This window comes from Schistocerca serialis, chromosome 1 (genome assembly GCF_023864345.2).
Source record: "Schistocerca serialis cubense isolate TAMUIC-IGC-003099 chromosome 1, iqSchSeri2.2, whole genome shotgun sequence".
NCBI classification, from domain to species: Eukaryota; Metazoa; Arthropoda; class Insecta; order Orthoptera; family Acrididae; genus Schistocerca; species Schistocerca serialis.
The window spans coordinates 208338565-208355379 of record NC_064638.1 but is presented as its reverse complement, the minus strand read 5'-3'; the positions used below and the strand labels follow the sequence as shown (position 1 = coordinate 208355379).

At 42.8% G+C, this 16815-nt stretch overlaps 1 protein-coding gene and 1 non-coding gene across 3 annotated transcripts in view; both read left to right on the top strand.

Annotated features, from left to right (window-relative positions):
• The window catches only part of LOC126465926 (uncharacterized), a 121458-nt gene that overhangs the window by 53417 nt on the left and 51226 nt on the right, over positions 1-16815 (top strand). The window lies entirely within an intron of this gene.
• On the top strand, positions 3316-3399 carry Trnas-gga (transfer RNA serine (anticodon GGA)). The gene is given in 2 exon segments: positions 3316-3355; positions 3365-3399. It is a non-coding gene; the product is annotated as a tRNA-Ser (tRNA).

Genomic DNA, 16815 nt, shown 5'->3' with positions numbered 1-16815 from the left:
ATCTGTGGTAGCCCATTAGTCTCATTACGTGAGGTAAATAAGGACGCAACAGCCGCTTTTTGTAGACTATTTTCTTTTTTCACACCTTCGGTTTCGAATCCCATTGCACATCTGACTCACTCCACTAACGTACACCTCATGGTGAAACAGCAAACAATTGACAGCGTAAAGGTGTGTTCACACGATGCATTTTTCCTCGTGCGCAATCGCTGACGCACAGGAACGAAAGGCCCTGCACAAAAATTAGTAGAAAGAACGCACGTAGTTACGCGCGTTCACGTGTCCAGACGTTGCCTCTTTGCCCAAGGGGTCTGCTATGTACCTATTATTTTACTCGGCAATTTGTGCTGCGTTGTCTTACGGAGGTAGTAGCTCACCGACACGAGGAGCGCTAAACAACAAACACGTCAGTAGTAAGCCTGTCACGAACGCTCTACATCTACATCTGCAACCAGCCGTGAAAGTGCATGGCAGGGGGTACGTCCCATTGTGCCAGTTATTAGGGTTTCTTCGCCTTCCATTCACGGATGGAGTGCGGAAAGATTGATTGTTGGAATGCTTCTGTGCGTGTTGCAATTATTCTAATCTTGTCCTCACGATGCCTATGTGAATGATACGTAAGGGGGTTTTAATACATTCCTCGCGTCATCATTTAAAGCCGGCTCTTGAAACTTTGTTAGTAGACTTGGTAGGGATAGTTTAAGTCTCATTCATTTCTCCTGCCTACAAAGTGCTACAGCCAGGTATTTGTAAGAGTTGGCCGACTCCAACGGTGACTCATTGGTGTTATAGTCATTTGATACCACTTTTTTTTGTTTTGTGAATTACAGACTTTTACATTTTTGAACATTTAAAGCAAGCCGCCAATCTCTGGACTTCTCGGAAATCTTATCAAGATCTGCCTGGATATTTATGAAGCTTCTTTAAGATAGTACTTCATTATAGATAACAGCGTCATCTGCAAAACCCTTGAGGTTATTATTAATGTTGTCTACAAGGTCATTATGAAGTTACGCCTACATCTAACGATGAATCACCATCCAAGATAACATGCTGCGATCTTCCTACGAAAACGTCCTCTGTCCAGTCAAAAATTTCACTTGATGCCCCATAAGATCATGCTTTTGGCAATAAGCGTATGTGTGGCACTGAGTCAAATGATTTTCGAAAATCAAGAAATACTGCATCTACCTGACTGCCTTAATCTAAAGCTTTCAGTATGTCAAGTGAGAAAAGTGAGAGTTGGGTTTCACATGACCGATATTTTCGGAATCGATGTTGGCTGGCAGGGAGGAGGTCATTCTGTCCGAGATACCTCATCATGTTTGAGCTCACAATATTTTCACGAGAGTCTACAACAAATCTATGTCAGCGATATTGGACGGTAGTTTCGTTGGTCACTTTTATTACCCTTCTTGTAGACGGGTGCGACACATGCCTTTTTCCAAGAGCGAGGTGTGGTTTTTTGTTCGAGGGATCTTCGGTAGATTCTAGTTAGAAGAGGGGCCAAATCAGCCGCAAACTCAGTACAGAATCTGACAGGGATTCCATCGGCCCTTGGAGCTTTGTTTAATTTTAATGACTTCAGCTGCTCCTCAACACCACTACACTAATACTTATTTCGATCATCTTTTCAGTGGAGACAGGACCAATTTGGTGCAATTCTCCCTGGTTTTCCGTCGTAAAGAAACATTTAAAAACGGAGTTAAGCGTTTCAGCTTTTGTTTTACTAGCCTCAGTTTCAGTTCCTGTCTCATTCGGTAGGGACTGGACAAAAACTTTGGTGCTACTGACAGCCTTTACATACGGCCACAATTTCTTTGGGTTTTGCGAAAGATCATTTGATAATGTTCTGCTACGTTAGTTACTAAAGGCTTCACGCATTACTGTCTTGACAGCCAAAAGCGTTTCTTTCAGCATCTCTTGATATATAACACTATGCTTTGTTTTTAACCTATTGTGTAGTAATCTCTGTTTCTGTAGAAGTTTCTTTACAGTGACTGTATACCATGGCTGTTCCTTCCCATTATGAACTGTTCTATCGGATACATATCTATCCAATGCACGGCCAATTTTCCTTTTAAACTTGAGCCATAGTTCCTTTACATTCTCCTGCCCTGTGCTGAAAGTTTCAAGTTCTTCACTGATTTTTTCTCTAATTCACTTTCTCCAATTCTAGCAGTGCGTGTTAACTTGAAAAATGCCGAATTGCTTCGTAACTCGGACTCAACGTTAAATTATAGCTCGCTGGGTAAGTCAGTATAAAGTTCGTATGTAGCCAACGGCATACCATTTCCACAGGACGATGCCGAATGAAACACTGTGAGTTCAAAGAAACCGTCGATTGATGAGAGCTCTATCTTTAAGTACTTAATAATCTCGAAGTCGACGAAACAGTGTACTCTAACTTTACTTTAATTTTCTGACATTCTTTCGTAAGATCACCGCGCAAATAGACCACATAAAGCAAAAGGTAGATTACATTCAGATTAAAGTTGCGCAGCCAGTCTTGTCTTTCAAGGAAAGTTCCACAGTCGTAGGCAACGCTGTGTGCCGCCCAGGAGTACTAAAAGGATACTGACGTGCTACGCTCTCGCCGAGCATGACGTAAAGATCCACTTTTAGGCGGCGAATGCTTTTTTTCTTCCTTTTTTTTCTCTCATGTGCGTCAGCCGCAAGTGTTATCTCCAGAGGATGTTATAGCAATGCAGCATCCTTCTAGCGGTTCAGTTTCGTCGTGGTTCTCCATTGTCATGAGAGCTTCCTGTTGGTCCAAGCCTAAGTGGCTAAGAAAGTAACCTTCTTCTAAGAAAAAAGCACTAACCGTAACTTGATTAGCAGGTATCTTGATGTTAATCCTAGAAGTGTACACCAAGGTCATTGTGACCCCGAAGTTTGTTTCTTGCTATGCATGACCCGCTGAGGGTTGAACGGTCGCTGCGACCCTGGATTACACATTTTGTAACTAATTCTGTAGCTGAGCGTGTAGTTCATCTACGTGAAAACGGCAAGTAGTAATGACATTTTTCTAACGGAAGATGCTATACAGGAAGCATTGTTAGAAGAACTCAATCGTGAAAGTGACGCAAGTGACTTTCATGATGAAAGTCATTCTGAAGCTTATGTCCTGCAGCTGTTGTGAACAATAGCTTAACTCATCAGTCTGCCGAATCTTCAGACAGCGATAATGATTACTGCTGAAATACAGCTGTCCCTCACATAGCAGGCCTGTCAGCTGCCGATAACGTTGTAGCCCATTTTTCGAGAGTGAGGTGACAATGAGTGAACGGATTTACGATTCACTGAAAACCGCCGGCCGGTGTGGCCGAGCGGTTCTAGGCGCTTCAGTCTGGAACCGCACGACCGCTGCGGTCGCAGGTTCGAATCCTGCCTCCGGCATGGATGTGTGTGATGTCCTTAGGTTAGTTAGGTTTAAGTAGTTCTAAGTTCTAGGGGACTGATGACCTCAGATGTTAAGTCCCATAGTGCTCAGAGCCATTTGAACCATTTTTGAACCTAACTAACCTAAGGACATCACACGCATCCATGCCCGAGGCAGGATTCGAACCTGCGACCGTAATGGTATCGCGGTTCCAGACAGAAACGCCTAGAACCGCTCGGCCACTGTGGCCGGCACTCCCAGATCACTTTCAAGTTTCTTCAATGGAAAGTTTCCATGTCAGTTTTTACTTAGTCTCGAATTATGGATGCATTAATCTAATATTGACTGAAAAAGTGCGCGAGAAAGGTGAAATAAAATAAGTTTAGTACAAAAGAGGACAACTTCATAATAAGGTATTCTATTTTCAGGCAATTTCATCGTCAAATAATTGAGGATCACTATGACACAGGTGTAGACTTATTGTTACTACTTCAGATGTGTACAGGGCAACGGCCTTACTGCAGTGGATACACCGGTTCCCGTCAGAACACCGGAGTTACACACTGTCGTGCGTGGTTGGCACTTGGGTGGGTGACCATACGGGCCGCCATGCGCTGTTGCCGTTTTTCGGGGTGCACTCAGCCTCGTGATGCCAATTGACGAGCTACTCGACTGAACAGTAACGGCTCCGGTCACAGAAAACCATCATAACGACCGGGAGAGCGGTGTGCTGACCACACGCCCCTCCAATCCGCATCCTCATCTGAGGATGACACGGCGGTCGGATGGTCCCGATGGGCCACTTGTGGCCTTAAGACGGAGTGCTGCTGAGTGCTTCTGATGTGTAGACCACAAGAGTGAAGGAACAAACTTTCCGGCTCATAATGACATTTATTCAAAATGTATTTCGGTGCGGACAGCCGAGAGACGTGCAGGAAGAGACTCAGTGAGGTTCTGGAAGGTACCGACAGAGTAGTAAACAACTTCAGCTGTGTTTACGCCTTTATTTTTAGATGAGTACCGATTTCATGGCACTAAAAGCCACATCTTCAGGTGAACATCTGTACAACAATAAAACCAGAAGGTATAACAACCCTGTGACATCCACTGATATGATAACTTCTAAAATTATTTTAAGTTCTCTAAAACATTTTTAGAAAACTACTAAAAAGTTTTACATGAGAAAATTGAAATATTTGTCCTCACATAATTAAAACATTAGATCTGAAATGTTAGTACCCAACATTCGTTGTCCGTCAGAACGAAACGCCGCTAAAAGGCGGTATGTCATTGAATAAAAACAGCCGGATTCCAATCCAATATGGTGGTTGAGTCCTAAACAAATTATACCAAAGTGATTCATTGGTAAGATTAAAATAAATGAAACACTGTTAAGACTTAATTTGCGGCTAGCACGAAAATCCCAGATAGTGGCTGCAATAAAATAGAGGGATCTTCTACCTGGACCAAACCCATCAAGTATATAGCTACTGACGGAAAAGTAGAGCCTGAAAGTCGCAATTACTGCTTCTCAGGTCTACAAGAAACTGCGAACAGGGGACGCGGTCGCGTGCTGTGCCTTACAGCGGCAAGAACGTAAACTGCTTGCCTACAGACGGAACGCGCATTCGCTAATGATGTGCGGGCTCAACCGAATGATCGGTGAATGAGAAGAAAGAATATTGGGATAACAAGTAAAGAAACCTTTTTGAGAAATAATCCAAAGAAAATAATAGTGACAGTTGACATACATTTTCATCAATAACGCCCATAACCTGAAAGAACTCTTGAACATTTAATGACTTAAACGACGACCATCAGATGCATGTATTACGACACTGAAACGGATATTCTGTCTCTGTCTACTGAATAAACTTTAAAAGCTTAGTTATGTGAGTACAAGTATTTTAATTTTCTACTGTAAAAGTTTTTAATAGATTTTTCAAAAAATTTTAAAAATATTACACGGTGTTTCAAAAAGAATATATGTATTTCGAATGCATACATTTATTGAAGTTTAAGACATACGAATATGAAACCATACACACACATTTACGAACCTCTCAAGTTCAGATTACAGATGTTCAATATGTCCTCCATCAGCGGCACAAACAATATCACATCGATACTCAAATTCCTCCCATACTCGGGCAAGCATGTCCTTCGTCATCGATGTTATGGCAGTACGGATCCGGTTCTTCAACTCTTCCAGATTCTGTGGGAGTGGTGGTACATAAACGTTGTCTTTAACGAAACCCCACAGGAAGAAGTCTGACGGGTTCAAATGCCGCGAACGTGGAGCCCAGCTGAGACATTCTAACTCGCCAGCTCCTTGACGACCAATCTAACAGTTTGGTAGAGTTTCTTTCAGATATTCACGCACTTGGCGACTCCAGTGAGGGGGGTCGCCCCGCCTTGTTGAAAAATTAAGTTGTCTTCGTGCAACCTCGGAAACAATTAGTTTTGTAATATAGCGAGATACTGCTGGCCGTTAACTGTGTTTCCATCAAAGAAGAATGGGCCATAAACAGATGATCGGGATATCGTTCGAAACACATTGACTTTGGGCGAATTCATACATGTTCAATGGCTGCATGTGCGTTCTGTAGGCCCCAAATTCGAAGTTTGAGCTTGTTTACCTGACCATTAACATGGAAAGTCGCTTCATCACTGAACACGATGCGTTTTGCGAATGTGTTATCATTGTCAATAGCACCAAAAATCTCATCACAAAATGCCACGCGTTTTCTTTTTTCATCAGGTCATCAGGTGGCCAGGGCTCTTTCCTTTATATACACATCCTGTACCTAGAAACTGTAGATACCATCTGCAAATGTTCCACCTGTTCGGGGGATCAATTTGTTACCTCAACTTGAAACGTCTTTGAACTGTAATCATGGAATTGCACTGCGCAAACTCGAGAATAAAAAATGATTCCTTCTGTGGAGTAGCCATTTTAAACAGATGAATAAAATATCTACTTTTTGTTAAAATCTCGTTGTTAGACTCATTGTGTAGTTTTTGGGGTGGGAAATTGACCCAAAACGTCGGCCGTTCTGGTTTAAGGGACGAACGCAAATTAGAGAATACAATATAAAAGAAATTACATTCCGATGTTCTCGGATTGCTTAAGGATGATGACGAGAACGGAATTATAGAACGATTTAATGACCACGAATTATCGAGTTTTCTGGGATTCATTGACTTTGAAAAAGATTTTGACCCATCCGTAACAAAGACTGTACTAGCAGCCCTTGAAAACCAGAGCACTGACTTGAGTAGCCCTAGAAGAAGATTTTTGACCTTTCAATGGGGAAAACGAGGAAGGAACACGTGTGAATGGAACGTAACTGAACCACCTTCGTTTTGCTGGTGACGTTGTATTGTTTGCCTCTAATGCAGGTATACTTCAACTCAAAAGAGCAAATTATAACGTATGGTTGAAAATCAGCTACTATTAAATTACAAGAATGCATAAAAAATATCATATTAACAATGAACTCATTGGAACAAGTTGATGTGTTCTTGTGTTCAGAGCAGTTGAAGGCGACGACCGAATGAACAGTAAGCGAAATAAACAACACAGTAAATATTGTTTGATGTGATTTTTAATAAGCTGAATTTATTTCAAAGCAAAGGTTTCGATTTGTGTGATTTGGCAAGTTTATAATAGTTGTTTTCTACCAGTTTTAAACTAAGGCAGTGAGACAAGGGTTTTTATTGTGAAAATTATTCTAAAGCCGTTGTTGCTGAACAACTATGAAACACTCAACGCCGGCAAATGGATTAGGGCAGAGAATGGAGTGGAAGGAATTATCATTGTTGTAGTGAAAACGAAATGTAGGTTGGCAGTGCCTGTAACCAGGGGATTAGATGGTTAATGAATGAAAGAAATTCTTTGGTAGCAAATTAGAAAAGATCAAAAAGAGGACGATTTAATGAAAGGTGTGTACATGACACGAGGAAACGTGCATGGGGAACAGCGTATAGTTGAAAACCGTAATGTATGGAGAAGTATCATACATAAGCTTCCGCAAGGGGGCGAGAAGAGGGAATTGTCTCCCTGCCCTACCCCCTTCTGGACTCTGGAACACTCACTTTTTATTCATTACAGAATTCTCAAACACTTCTACAAGTGATTTCCTGTAAACGTCTCGTTTAGTCAAATGTTGCATTACGTAGTGGTTTGCTGTGAGACAGTGCTGTGACTTAACCAGTCACTGTATAACTTGTGACAATTATATAAAAAAATAACAATTTTCGAGTCTTGCTCCTCCTGGATAAATTTCTGTGGATGGCTATGCCTATATATGGATGTCATATGGGTGACGACGAAGGCGACGATGATGGCGACGATATTGAAACGAGTCTGGATATTACAGGGGAGATTAAAAAGTTTCCGTTTCAGGGAGTTGTCACTGCGCATAAGTAACCTAGTGCGATTCCCTTGCGGGTATACAAGCCACGACAAGTAGAAGAGGAATTGGTGTGGCATCGTGTCTTTCCGAGGTGCTTGCGGTAAATGCGGAAACGCGAACCGTGGCGACATTATTACCAAATGCGTTCCAACACGACCAACGTGATAACGCACGTCCGCAATGAGCAAATGTCGTAACGAGGACGTTAATCAGACTCAAGTGGGAGACACACTCGAGTACCCGCGCTACAGTCCTGATCTCTCTCCATGCGACTATCACGTCTCAGGGCCCTTAAAAAAGGCCTTGAAAGGTCGTCGATTCCCGTCAGATGAGGATGTGCAACAGGCAGTTATTGACTTCTTCACCATGCAACAGGAGGATCTGTGTTCAGTTTTTGACGGGCTATCCAATGGACCATTTGATCACTAAATCCGAGGGTGGTGTGATGGACAATTTCCCTTGCTAGCTCCCCTGCGGGCGTCTCCCACAGGGAGAATGTAGATAAAATTAGACAGCATAGATGCTCGTAAAAAGTCGTTATTCCCACGCTTCTGCCGTGAATGAACGGGAAGAGCCCTTAACGTCTGGTCGCAGGAAAACTTAGCACGTTCTTTATAGTAATTTGCGAAGTTTATGTACACGTAGGCACAGAAAAAGTGATACAACACACGAATAAACTCACCAAAAGAGTATTTGTTGAATAATGACTCGCCCCCAGTAATCGGTTCACTCAACTGTCAATCATAGTTATTTTTATTGAAGAACAGTGTTTAGTTTTCAGGGGAGAGTTGCCCATACCATTCTACATCCGAAACAGGCGAGCTGTCGTTCTTCATAAACGAGATGTAGTGCATATTGGGACAGTATCAAGGGGTATCCCACGTGGAAATGATGTGAAGAGAAGGCTCATACCAGTTTATTCGTTAGAAAATCTGAGACTATATCACTTAGTGGTAGTAATTTGGATAATAATTTCGATAGGCTGATAGGATAATAGGGAACGATATGAAATCGGTATTTTTTAAAATGAAAGAATGGTGTTGAAGAATGGGCGTTTTCTACGTCACAGAACATTGATGCTCCTCGCTATTCAGATATCAGTAGAAGCTAGTCGCTTAACAAGAAATTGACGTAATCGAAATGTCCGATAAGACAACACAGTAGGCAGACAGAGAAGAATTCGCCACTGTTCCGTATTATTTAGCTACCAGCAGCGAAGCTGATTCTGGTGGTGATACGCTTTTGGATTAAAATACAAGGAAAATATTCTTCTATTCAATCTGCGAACACCCACGCTATTTACTGTGAGAGAATGGGTGATATCCACACCACACAGCATTCCATCTGCTACGGGAGAGATGTAGAAAATTCATAATACAGGTCTCTCTGTCTCTCTCTCTCTCTTTCTCCCCGTCTGTCTGAACCAGAATTTCACTGACAACATTCCAGAAGTGTTTCAGTGATATTTTCTGAGTATGGTGGTATAACAGGCAACGGCCTTGCCGCAGTGGATAGACCAGTTCCCGTGCGATCACCGAAGTTAAGCGCTGTCGGGCGTGGTCGGCACTTGGATGGGTGACCATCCAGGCCGCCATGCGCTGTTGCCATTTTTCGGGGTGCACTCAGCCTCGTGATGCCAATTGAGGAGCTACTCGACCCAATAGTAGCGGCTTCAGTCAAGAATACCATCATAACGACCGGGAGAGCGGTGTGCTGACCCCATGCCCCTCCTATCCGCATCCTCCTCAGAGGATGAAACTGCGGTCGGATGGTCCCGATGGGCCACTTGTGGCCTGTAGACGGAGTGGTTGGTACAACAGATCCATTGTCTCCAATAGCCCGTTATAGAGTAGTTGCATTCCATTTGATTTTTAGCGCCTACATTCCATTGTCTCTTCACTGCGCTGAAAATACCTGCACAACAGTCCAAATGTCTACGCATGCTCTGTGTGTCATGGTTGGAAACGTGTTCCGTTCACTGACAGTTGTTAGTGTTTGCAACAATAATGCCTTCTTTACTCTTCGTCCTCAAGCTTGCACTCAGTACGGCTCCATTCCGTCTCGGGATTATTTTTCCGGCAGAATGCTGCACAGCAGTATGGATAGGTTTAGCGATGAAGAGTGGGCTGATATGCACTTCCTGTATGGGGTCACTAAAAGGAGGGAACAGCGGCAAAACGACGCCCTGTTGAGCTGTACTCGCAGCTCCTCGAAGCACGTAACATTGCTTCTGCATCTGTTACGTAGGTGCATATGACAACCCGGATCCTTCTATGTTTCAACGATTGCACTTTTCCACTGTTGCTGATGTTTTTTTCACACAAGGAATAGTAATTAGCATTAGAAACCGAATGAATCATAACCATATCATTACTTGGTAGCGATACATCAGATCATGTGTACCTCATACTAAAATCCTCAGGGAATATCCTTGAAAATGGGTCAAGATTTTGCCTATGTTTAAAGACCGTAGATGTTGGCAAAAAATTAAGCTATAGACAAATTAAATTTTATTAAAATCACGTTTCTACAAAGTTGTGACATGTGTCCAAGCAGAAAACCATGAGCCGCATTATGCATCTGGCATTTTGGTCCAAAGGCATCTGTTTCATGTCATGAACTTAGTTTTTGATTCAGATTATCACCTCAGCCAAGGGAGCCCATGCAAGGGCGGCCTCTTCCTAAATATTAAAAATACTTCATATCCAAGGTTTAGGACCCCCACCCTTACCCCGTCCTGCAAACTTCTGTGTGGGCGCCCTTCATCACAGCCTGGTGGCATTGCAGGAACATGCACAACAGTCTTGACACATCACAAAGAAAGAAAAAAAAGAACCAATAGAGCATTACAACTCACGATCGCGTTGCTCATGCAATTGGTCCTGTTCCCCAAAGTGGTCAATAAAATTAACTTTGATCGCACATCGACACAACATAAATAATGACAATCAGAGGAGTCAGAAACAGTAAGCGCTACTGTACAACAGCTCTTCCGTAACTGTTGTATTCTGAAACTGACGGCATGTCACTGGTAGGAAGTAAAGGTCCTAGAAGTCAATTACTAATCGTTTGTGCCAAAATGTACACTGGAAACGTTTGCTGGTGAGGTCTTCCAGCAATAGCATTTTAATTTCCATTGTTTGACATGATCACTCGGACAGTTTGCACTCGTAAAGCAGGCCCCATTCCTGAATAACGCGCAAGTGCTCGTGTGTGTGTGTGTGTGTGTGTGTGTGTGTGTGTGTGCGTGTGTGTGTGTGTGTGTGTGTGCGTCCAGACGATTATGTGGTGTGTTCGCCGCGCTTTTCGCAACCAGCATGCATCGGGAATATCTTGTATCTCAAGAAGGACCGCCGGATCGATCCACATAATTACAGACCTACGTCACTGATGTCATTGGGAAACGAGAATCCCCTGTATAAAAATCAACATGGCTTCCGTAAACAGGCCTTGCGAAATACAGCTCGCCCAGTTCGTTTATGAAATGCAGGGCACTGTAGACAAAGGCGCTCGGCTGATTCAGCATTTCTCGACTTCCGGAAGGGATTCGATAGAGTTTCGCGTCGTCGTTTAGGAAACATAGTGCGACCTCACCCAGTACCTGACCAGTTTTGTGTCTGGACTGCAGAACTCAACGAGTTCTTTCTAACGGGACGAAATCGACAGATCGCAACACGGCAAGAACAGTGATACGACTCAAAAATGCAATACTTGAGGAAGAGATCAGAACTACACGCCCATATTACTTTTGTACAAAACGTAATTGAATTTACGGCCAAAAATAGTAATCTGAAATTAAAAGTAGCTGATACCATTTCAACGTAAGTTGAGTAGAATTCCTTAGGCCGACTATTCTCGGGTATTGCATTTTTGAGTTGTCGTTGTTCACGTCGGGGTGCGATAAGTAAAGGAATTTCGGGAGTACCCGAAGAGAGTGCTATGGTGCATTTATTGTTAAAAAATACGCAAATGGCCTAGTGGAAAACATCAAAAGTTCCAAGAGACTATTCGCAAACGATACTGTTGTCCATATCACTATTGCATAAGACCTGGGAGACTTGATGACTGGTACAGGGATGGACCCTGAACTTAAATAAATTCAATGCATTGCACAGAAATAAGTGAAGAACTCCATTGTTGCTTCAGACGCGTTTTTGATGGAAAAGCATTGGAAACGATAACAACCTTAAATTATCAAGGAATAACCGATCCCAGCAACCTAGACTGACCATATAAAACTATCTGCAGGAAAGGCAGATACCAAGTTGGGATTCATACAAAGAATGTGAAGGAAGTAAAATTCAACCATGAAAGAAGTGGCTTAGGAAACACTTGCTCGACCGTTTCTTGAGTAGCTCACCAATCTGGGACCCTTAAGAGAGCGTTATGAAGATGATCAACAAACTCCAATGGCAGTCGCTACGATGGAACCCATATTTCTAGATTTTCAGAGGGCTTTTGAAACTGTTCCACACAAAGGGCTTTTAATCAAATCACATGGCTATGGAATATCGTCGGAGTCGTGCGACGGGATGTTTGATTTCCTGTCAGAAACGTCGAAGTTATAAGTAACTGACGGAAAGCCATCGAGTGAAACAGAAGAGGTATCTGGCCTTCCCCAAGGAAGTGTTACACGCCCTCTGATGTTTCTTATATATAAAAGAGATTTGGGAAACAATATGAAGAGCCCTCTTAGACTGTCTGCAGATGATGCTGTAATTTACTGTCTAGTAAAGCCATCAGGAGATCAAAATGAATTGCAGCATGATTTAAACAAAGCTGTTATATGGCGTGAAAAGTTGCAATTGATTCTAAACAAAACTAACATAAGACCAGCCAAATGACTATGAAAAGGAATCTTTAAATTTCGATTACACGATAAATCATAAATTTATAGGTTATCGATTCAAATGGATATGTAGAGAATGCAATTACGAATAATTTAAACTGGAACCATGAAACAGAAAATTTGCGGGGAAGTCGAACCAAAGACTGCGGTTTACTGGCAGAATGGAACAAGTATACGAAAGATACTGCTTACACAACGCTTATCCGTCCTCTTCTGGAGTACTGCTGCATGGTATGGGTTCTTTACCTGGTATAATTGATGGGGACATCCAAAAAGTTTAGAGAAGGCCAAATCGTTTTGCATTATCGAGCAAAAGGGGTGAGCACGATACGCGAGTCGGGAGTGGCAATCGTTAAAACAAAGACTTTTTCATTGCAGCTTTCTTTTTTGAATGCGAAAATATTTTGTTTACTCCCACTTACATAGCGAAAAACGACTATCAGTAAAAACATAACTCGCACGGAAAGGTTTATGTTTAGTTTTTCCTCCTTACTATTAGATAGTGGAACCATAGAAAAACAGTGTGAAGGTGGTCCGATGAACTCTCTTCCAAGCACTTAAATGTGAATTGCGGAGTAATGTAGACGTAGATGTAGAGGCGTTGTGTATCACGGAGGGATTTTTCTTGAGATTCCGAGAGCATACATTTGAAGCATAGTCGGACAACTTTACTTCCTGTTAATGGATGTATCCCGAATGGCCACGACGAGCAAATCGGAGAAATCGGAGCTCACACGGAGATTTATTGACAGTTGCTCTTCCCAGCGCCATTCGTGAACGGAACATGAATTGGAGAAAAGTATAGTGGTATCAGATATACCCTCCACCACACACCGTAAGGCCGCGGAATATAGATGCAGCTGCAGTTATTTCTAGCAGCTGATGCTCTTATGCCTATAATTACATCAGTGAGGTCAAAGAAGTCGTAGCTTTTGTTGCATCCAAATCAAAACACGCAAACAATTGATAAGGCGCACAGAAGTTACAGAAGCAGAACAAAAATTGAGAAAGAGTTGACTGGTGCGCTGCCTGCGTTGTCTCACTTGTGCACATAATTCAGAAACAAAGGTTTAAAAAGGAAGTGCATCTTAAAAGAAAACATCCGCTGTACGTAAGCTACTGTTTCCTCAAGGCTGCCTGCAGGGTCCTAACGAAGGGTGGAAAATTAGGGCCATTGTTGTGGCAGACTGAAACTTTTTTTTCTTCAGTACGTGACCGGCTGCGAGTAAAGGAATGTGGGGTCGATTTCAGCGTCCTGTCGCCATTCATGTCATTACAGAAGGTGTATTGTTCCGTCTGGAGAAGAAGGTGAATTAGTCCGTGATCTCGTTCAAGGAAGGTTGTAGGTTGCAAGTTGTGAGTTTTCTTTTGGTGTATTTCATACAGTTGCAGGTGGACATGGTAACGAGTGGATTACTGTTGCTGTGGTGAGGAGCATATCTCTATCAGCGGCTGGTCTTTAGAGTTTTAATGAAAGAGATGTTCTTGTATATAAGACACTTCACATTTCTGAGTTTGCCAATAAGAGATATGGGGAATTTACTACTTATCGAGCTGATGCTTATCTGATGATTATCACTAGGGTGGAAGACGGTCAGTGCCTTCATAGAAGCCGGCCGGAGTGGCCGTGCGGTTCTAGGCGCTTCAGTCTAGAACCGCGCGACCGCTGCGGTCGCAGGTTCGAATCCTGCTTCGGGCATGGATGTGTGTGATGTCCTTAGGTTAGTTAGGTTTAAGTAGTTCTAAGTTCTAGGGGACTGATGATCTCAGCAATTAAGTCCCATAGTGCTCAGAGCCATTTGAACCCTCATAGAAAAATTTCTGCGGTTGCCTACGAGGCTGGACCATAAGTTGGTCAATTAAGAAAAGAAATCGGCCAGAGCTGACGACCCCCAGTTCTCTCAAAACGCCGAAGATTGTCTGCATCTCCGGACCAGATCACACTATCTTTCCCGCTCGCGCCGAAGACTTCGCTAAGAAACGATGACGTTTATGGGTTTCCATTAACTGTTAACGAGATAAAATCGTGGAACCGAACCCCCCAATACCTCATAAGAGATCTTAGAAAGAAGCTGCCTAATCTTTCGTTTCAATAGAAAAATCGTCGAGCGACGGTAGTCGAAATATTGCGTAGAGATGTGAACTGTTGATTGCAGTCTCATATTGTTAAACAGCCAAAAACGATGAATACACGGAGAGATACAAAATATATTCTAAGTAACGAAACGTGTATATTCCTCACTGCCGAAATGTGATTTTGCAGGTATAAGGGGCTGTATTTAATTTTCGTTTGAAGTTGAATGAAGTGGCCACTGGATGCCTTGCTCTTCAGCTGCACGTTCCAAGCGCGTTAATCACAAGTCGTGTCGCGTACGTCAGCGGAACACCTTGACTACAGAGAAGCGAATATCCGCTTGGAATCTTCTGCAGCACCAGAGCACCACCACCACCACCAGCCGTACCAGGCCCGAAGGACGGCTGTCTAGTGCTGCCGGCATCTTCCTGAAACAACTACACAAGATTTCGCAGTCTGTGGTTGTAAACTGTTACGCACGCAAAAACTGAGAAAATGAATGAAGACTAAAATCACTCTAGGTAAAGATTTGATACGGAATTACAATCAGGGCCGAGCTTGTATGAGTAATAGATGTATCAGATATGGCAGAAGACCATAGTTGGTGCTAGTAACATGAAATTCGCTACGAGACACAAATGCGATCAGTTATAGAGTGTTGTTCAAGTTTTTGGAGATGTTATCCAGCAAGCATGACAACAACCATCGAATTCAGAAGGACGCTATATGATCGTAAAGCTCATACGAAATTGTAACTGAGAACAGGAAACTTGGACTATTTGGAAGAAAGCGACGTTGTTTTCGCGTAACCCCGTTGTATAATTTTTGTAAACCTGTATTAGAGGAAAAGTGTGCGGCTTTGCCACTGTGTAGATTTTATCTCGCGTAGGGATTTTGCGAACACGATAAGAGATATCAGGCGGTCTACAATCAGACAGTCAAATTTCCTTGAAAAAACGTCTCTTTACCGTATTGTGCAACGGTTTGCTGCTTGTAAACGTAGAATTGTCTGTCTGCGGCAAAGCTGTGCATACATTGTGAAACGTCCCCTTAGAAAAATCAGTGCCGGTAAACCCCTTACATTATTTGATTTTAGAACAGCTGAGCAAAACTGAACGTACTCAGACATTTCTCTGACCATCACTAAACTGATACACAATATTTTTTGCGCAACGCAATCTGACTTTCAACAATCCCTACATAAGAATGGCCCTGACTAACAATTACCTATACCTTTCATGAATCACTTGCCTCACAAAAATCTTCGCTACTCGAACTACTGCAATACGGCGAGCGCCAATACTGCCAGCTAAATAAAAGATTCTAACTACTGACGTCACTAACGGCTGATAGGCATAGTTAGCAAATGAAAGATTTTGATAAAGAACAAACAATGTCTTTACCTTAATAGTGTTCAAAAGTCATAATATATATATCAGTTCATGACATCCAGTCTTACAAATTTACTGTCTCTGATGGACACACGTCCAGATCATCCGCTCTCAAAACTCCGCCATCTCTCTCCCCACATCCACCACTGCTGGCTGCTCACCTCGAACTGCGCAACGCTACGCGCTGCCCAACACTACAATAGCGACTATTTCAACAATGCCCATCAGCCACAGACAGCACACAGCACAGCCAGTGATTTTCATACAGAGCGCTAGGTGACGTTACCAACATAAAATCCTAAACAGACTACTTACAATTGGTGTGTGTGCCTCGGCGGTTAAGACGGATTGCAAAGCCTCAGTCGGTGTTAGGATAATTTTTGGTCACACATCGCACTGACGGTGATCTGTATTTGTGAAAAATGCCAACTTGCACCATGGTTCAGAGTTCACGTCAAATTGTCGTCCCCCATATAACAGTCTGGGTAAGTGGTAGGTGAAGGAATACCACCCGCAACAGGGCCTTGCAGAGTACGGAACTGTTTCATCCAAAGCAGTCTTCCGGTAAATGACATCTTCATGTTTTTTTGCCTAACCAGGAGTAATGATCTGAAATGTTGAAGTATAGACACCCAGGAAGCCAGTGGTAATACAGCGTATAGTATGAGGGGCAGTGAAATAAAAACGAGACAGATGGAAGA